The sequence below is a fragment of the Meriones unguiculatus genome, chromosome X, assembly GCF_030254825.1.
Source record: "Meriones unguiculatus strain TT.TT164.6M chromosome X, Bangor_MerUng_6.1, whole genome shotgun sequence".
NCBI classification, from domain to species: Eukaryota; Metazoa; Chordata; class Mammalia; order Rodentia; family Muridae; genus Meriones; species Meriones unguiculatus.
Window position 1 is genome coordinate 24,203,781 of NC_083369.1, and position 6,869 is coordinate 24,210,649.

Here is a 6,869-nt window from a genome sequence, read left to right on the forward strand (position 1 = left end):
GGCTTGATGGAGTTTGGCAGGTAAGGATTTCTGGGGCCACCAGCCATCTCTACTTTCTACAGGGCTGTGGGCTTGGCTCTGGCAAGCCCTGCAGGAACAGGAGGCCAGCCCCTACTACTTGCTTGCTGTCTCTTTCTGGCCCTTTTCTTCCCGTTTTTTCTCTCTTTGTTTTCTTCCTTTCCCTTTCTGTTCCCCTCTCACAGTCTTGCTTGCTGTCTATCTCTCCCACACTGTATTTCTGTCTCTCTTTCCCTGTCTGTCAGTCTTCTTCCAGATGCGCCTGGGTTCCAGTCTGCCTCCATACCCCTCTTCCACGCAGTAGTGCCTAGTGTCTCTCTTGCAATCAATCTCCAAGGTCTTTCAATGTTTCCCTTTTTTTCTTACTCGAAAGTAGCAAAGGGAATCAAGGCATGGACATCAGGAGCTCTTATTTCTCCTCACCCAGCCTTTGCCATTACCTCTCTGGATTCTAGCTGTAACTTCAACAAGTTTGTCCAGTCTGTGGGCCTCAGTATCCTCATCTCCACGTGGAATGTTTTACTTTCCTGCTGAAAATGTATGCTATGAAATCTCACATTCAGTCCTTGCAGGGAGTAAGAGAGAGCATGGATCTCATTTTTTGCAGAAGTAAGGCCCTACTGTGCTGGGTAGACAAAGGAGGGATGTTGATGAATAAAGTAATTGCTTTGGCAATGGCAGCTTTTGGGAAAGGTCAGAGGTGGAGGACTGCCCAGTCTTGTGCTAGGAGTGGTCGCACATGCCTGTAATTCCAGCACTGAGGCAGTCTGAGGCAGGAGAAATACTGTGAATTTCAAAACACTCTGGGCTGCAGGAGACCTTGTCTCAAAGACAAACAAAGCCAAACACATGAAAATTTCTAAGGAAGCCAAAACTGATGCTTTGGGTCAGAAGACAGACACGGACTACAGGATTGCTGAATAGAGAGCCCAGTCTTGACCTTGGTGGTTCATGAGCTTTCCACACTACACCAGAATAAGCCAAAGGTCTAGTGCCCCCTGACTTCATGCTTGCTTCTCCTCTCACCATGAGAGTTGCCCATTAACACCTCTCCCCCAAGTAACTTTAGGGTAAATGAGTCAGGGGTAGAAAATGGGAATGACACAAATCTCAGTATTACCTTCTGGCCGAGTCCCACCACACACCTCCAACTTACTGCGGACCTAAGCAAACTCTTTCCCCATCCCCATCCCCATCGCCATCCCCACCCCCATCTCTACAGTTTCTTTCCTGAAAGAATAGAACTGTGGTACTCTCATGAGCTCTGGCCTAGGATCTGGTTTCTCTGTCACCTCTGAAATGCAATCCAGCTCAGAGTCCCGTGAGCTCTGTCTCTTCCCCCTTCCTCACCTGCCCTCCTCCATGTTACTGCTGCTCTAGCCTCGTGCCACCATCATTTTCCCCTGTAGTGCTTGCTCTCTCTCATTTCACCATCTCCAAGTCTACCTCCACACAGTTACCCAGGCAACCACAGTGTGGAGACTTAGGGGTAATTTCAGAGTTTGGGCTATTACATATAAGTCTGCTAGATGTCTTGTAGATATCTTTTGGAATTGAATTGGTGGGTCACAGATAAGCATATACAGTGTCCTTGAGGGATCGGCTCCCATACCCCACAGATGCCAAGATGCTCTGATGCCGAAGTCCCTCATGGTAAAGTGGCATAGTATTTGCATAGTGCTTTCGCACATCCTTCCTTTGCACGCATTATCTCTAGATTACTTACAATACCTGCTACAGTGTAAACACTGTTTGATAGTTGTACTATATAATTTAGGAAATAATAACTGGCAAAAAAAAATTCTTCCAGGGGAGAAGGACCTCCCCCTCAGTGGACTTAGAGAGGAACAAGAAGGAGATGAGGGAGGGAGGGTGGGATTGGGAAGAGGATGAGGGAGGGGGCTACAGCTGGGATACAAAGTAAACAAACTGTAATTAATACAAAACAATAATTTAATTAAAAAAGAAAACAAAACCTTCCATGTGTTTAGAAGAGTTGAGCCCCCCTCCCCCTCCACACACACCACCATCACCCCCACCAAATAGCTGGTTGAATGAAGAAATGCAGAGTCTATAGATAGGGAGAGGTAGCTAAACGCAGCCTGGGCAGATATTGCAGCAAGGTTTCCCAATGAGCTGCGCCAGTGTATTGTCCACCAACAGTGTAGGAGTGTTTCCACGGTTCTCCTCCATCACTCACACATGCTTGTTTCATTCTCTAAGCTTTACTCATTGTAGTTGTTTTATCATAGCACTTCACTATGATTTTGACTTGCACTTTCCTTTTGGTTGTTATTGTTTGAGACATCTCATTATGTATTCCTGGTTGGCCTGGAACTCACTGTGTAGACTAGGCTGGACTCAAAATTACAGTGGTCTTCCTGCCTCTGACTCTTGAATGCTTGGCTTAAAGGTGTGCACCACCATGACCAGCCCTTGCAGTTTCCTTTTAATTACTTAGGTGGAGCGCTTTTTTAAAAATATGTTTATTGGCCATGTCCGTAGTCAGTTTCTTGTGAAGTGTCAAAATCTTGTCACATTCTCCTCTTGGATTGCCAATAATATTCTGAATTGCATTTTCTCAGCTGTATCTATTCTAAATATTTTGTCCTATCCTGTAAGTTGACCTCTTTCTCCTCTTTGCTGTCTCTTTCTTTGTGAGATAGGGTCTCACTATGTACATCAGGTTGGTCTTGAACTCATGATTTTTCTGCCTCTGCCAACTGAGTGCTTTATTTATAGTCATCTGCTACCATGCCCAGCTTAAAAACAACAGCAATAACAACAAAACTTCTCTTTTAACACAGCCTTTTGATGAACTAATGTTCTAGCTTTCTTTCTTTTTAAATATTTAACTAATTCTTTGAGAATGTCATGCAATGTGTTTGGTCATATTCAACCTAAGCTCTCTTAGATTCACCATTACCTCCTTACTCCTCAAAACTTTATGCCCTCATTTGTAAAGAATCCATCTGCTCCACTTGTGTTGTCCATATACTCCTGAGTGTAGGGACACCCACTGGAGTGGAGGCTCATGAGACCCTTTAAATTATCAAAGTTTTCCTTCATGGATGGATTGCTTTTTCCTACTTTGTTTGTGAAGTCTGTGTTTACTCCAAAGTTACTAACTATGCATTTTTCTCCTTCTGTTAGTCTTAACTTTATTTGTAATTAACATGTAATTATCATACAAATGTGTGTGACATAATGTCCAGTGCACACATGTATAATGCTCAAACTAGGGTAGTTAGTATATCCATTAGCTCAAACATTACCCTCAGTTGGTAGGGAAGCACAGAAAATACTCTTGTTGCTTTCTTGTTGGCTGTAGTCACCCCACTGTACCATACCATTCCAGAACATTCCCCTGTCAAATTACAGCTTTGGAGCTACATTGATCTACTCCTCTCTTTCCCCTTTTTTAATTCTCCTGAAAGCTTTTGCCCTCACCTCTTACATTTATCTCTGTAGTTGATCTATAACTCAGTATGATCTAAAATAAGGGTCAACATGAAGATTTTCCCCTCCACACACACACAGAGGTCTGACTGGTACAGAAACATTATTTCAAAGTTCCCAATACAATATCATTTTTTGCCATAAATCAAAAGCCTGCATGTGTGTGGCTCTGTTTTTCGAATTTCCTATTTCTTCTGCTAATCAGCTTCTATATCCTTGTGTTTATCCCACAAATGCCTTAATTACTATAGCTTTCTACATTTTGATAGTGGCTTCTAGGAATCTCCAGCTATGTTTTTAAGATTGCCCAGACAACTCTTGGCCCTTTTCATTCCTTCATGAATTTTAAGACTACTTTTTCAATTACACACACAAACACACACACACACACGTGTAGGTACTGCTGAGTTCTTGAATGAGGTACATCAATTCTTATTAATTTCAGGGATATTGTCATATTTATAATATCCATAAATACAGCTTATCCTCTGATTTAAGTCTCCCATAGTTTCACTGTATAATGTGTGCCCCTTTTCAATATAGAAGTTTCCCACACCTTTCAATGGATTTGTTCCTAAGTGTTTGATATTTGTACTGTAATGAAGTGACAGGGCTTTTGAGAACCTTCTTTTTCTACTTTTTTCTCTGCTATACAGAAATACAGTTGAGATTTTTCTAGTAGTCTTGTTATCTTCACTTGTCACATACTAAACTCAGTTCTTTATGGAGATGGACAGATGGATGGTTTAGCAAATCAGAGTGCATACTGCTCTTTCAAAGGACCTGAGCTCAGTTCCCACCACCCAAATGAGGTGGGGCTCACAGCTAGTTGTAACTCCAGTGGCAGGGGGATCTGATGCCCTCTTCTGGCCTCCTCAGGCACTTGCATTCATGTGCACATACCTCCACACAAATACACATGCATGAACATAATTAAAAATAAATCTTAAATGAACTTCTTTTTTATAGATTTTCTATAAACATAGTCATCTAAATTCAAATGAAAATACTTATGTTTTTTCTTTTCAAACCCTCTATTTCTTTGGTGTGCTAACTTTGAATACAAGGAAATAAAATTGTGAAATAAAAATTGTCTCACTGTATAGAGGCTTTTAAATTTTCATCATTTGCTATGCTGTTTGTCAAGACTTTTAAAAATCACGAAGGACTTGAATTTTGTAGAATGCTTGTACATGTTTTATATGATTCTTCTTCCAAGTAGGTGAATTGTAGTATTTGTAGTGGTTTTGGTCTCTCCTTGCACTCCCCCCTCTTTCTCTCCCTCTCTCTCCATGTGAGAGAAAAAGGCTGGGTAAGTGGATATCATTGTTTGTTTGCAGTGTTTGGAATGGAACTCTGGCCCTTGTGCATGACAGGCAAAGCATTCTACTACTGAGCTACAATCCCACTCTAAATGATTTGTTTGTTGTTTTTGGTGTGTTTTTGTTTGTTTGTTTAACTACTCTGAATTTCTGAAATAAAACTCACTTGATCATTGCCTTGGTTACAGTTTCTAATTCTGTGAAGAGACACCATTACCACGGCAACTCTCATAAAGAAAAACGATATAATTTGGGCTGGTTGTAGGTTCAGAGGCTTATTCCATTATTGTCATGGGAAGCATGGTGGCATGCAGGCAGGTATCGTGCTGAAGAAGGAGCTGAGAATTCTACATATGGATAAGCAGGAAGCAGGAAAAGAGAGAGAGAGAGAGAGAGGCAGAGACAGACAGACAGACAGACAGACACACACACACACACAAAACACACAGAGGGGGAAGCTGGCTTTAGCATTTGAAATCTCAAAGCCATCCCCAATAATACATTTACTCCAACAAGGTCATACCTACCTAAACAGGACTACATCTCCTAATAGTGCCACTGACCATAAGTATTCAAATCTGTGAGCTTAGGAAGGGCCATTCCTATTCAAACCGTCACAGTCATGGTGAATACATTCTCCTTTTCCAAATGTTGATGGGATGTATTTGATAATATGTTAAATCATCTGTTTTATTCTGCTGTAATTAGAAAATCATATGCAGTTAACTGCAAGAAGTTGCTCAGTTTCTCTCAGTGCTAACATTCTGTGAACATAGAACACTGTGTATGTCATAGCAAAGATATTGATTGATATTGACACAATCAAGTTACCAACATTTCAACACCCCAAAGACCTCCAGCTGCTCTCTCCCTCCTCATACCTGCTCCTTAACCTCCGGCAACGACTAATCTGCTCCCCACTTCTACAGTTTCCTTATTTCAAGAATTTTGCATAACCCTGTCATATTGTATTCAATCTTCATTCAGCAGAATTCTCTGTGTCCTGATTAAAGCAATTGCATGTAGTAGTTGATCCTTTTTATTGCCGAGTAGTTTTCTTTGGTATGGATGTACCACAGTTTGTTTCATCAGTCACATCTGAAATGTTTCCAGTTTGGGGCTATAATAAAGCCACTGAAAACATTCATGTATAAATTTTTGTGTGAGAATCAGTATTAAATTCCTTGGGATAAGTATTTAAGAATGCAGCTGTGGCATCATGGGATAGTCACATGTTTCATTTTATAAGAAACAGTCAAAGTTTTCACAGAGCGACACTTCTATCTTCAGCGACAGTGTACGAAAGCATTGATTTCTCTACATTTAGTATTGCCACTAATTTTTAAATTTTAGTCATTGGCTAGCTATGCAGTGATATCTCATTGTGGTTTTAATTTGCATTAATTTGCATTAATGATGTTGACTAACTTTTCATGTGCTTATTTGCCATCTGTATATCCTCTTTGGTGAAATGTGTCTTCGTGTCTTGTGCCCATTTTCTAATTGGGTTGTTTGTTTTGTTTTTTCTTGTCTTGTCTTGTTTTACTGTCGAGTCTTGAGCTCTTTATATATTCTAGATATGAGTCCTAGTCAAATACATGGTTTGTAAATACTTTTCCAATCTGTAGTTTGTCTTTTCATCTGTTTACTGTGCAGAGTGCTAGTGTTTAATTTGGTGGAGTCTAATTTAGCCGTTGTCTTTTCTTTCATGGATAACGTTGTTGAGGCCATGGCTAAGAATTCTTTACCAGTGCCTAGGTTTGGAAGATTCTTTTGCCCACATTTCTTTCTATATTATTTAGTTTCATTTTATATGTAAAATAAAACTAATGTATGATTTGTTTTCAGTTAAATTTTGTGTGAGATTTGGGTTAAGACTTAACTGTTGTGCCAGTGACTGCTCAACAGCTTCAGCCTCATTTGTTCAAAATTCTTTCCTCCAGCAATTCTTCCCTCCTTTGTCAAAAACCTGTGGGGCACACATGTATGGATTTGTTTCTGGGTTCACTATTCTTCCTCCTTTTCTTCCTCCCCCAAGTACCACATAGTCTTAATTACAGTAATAAGTCT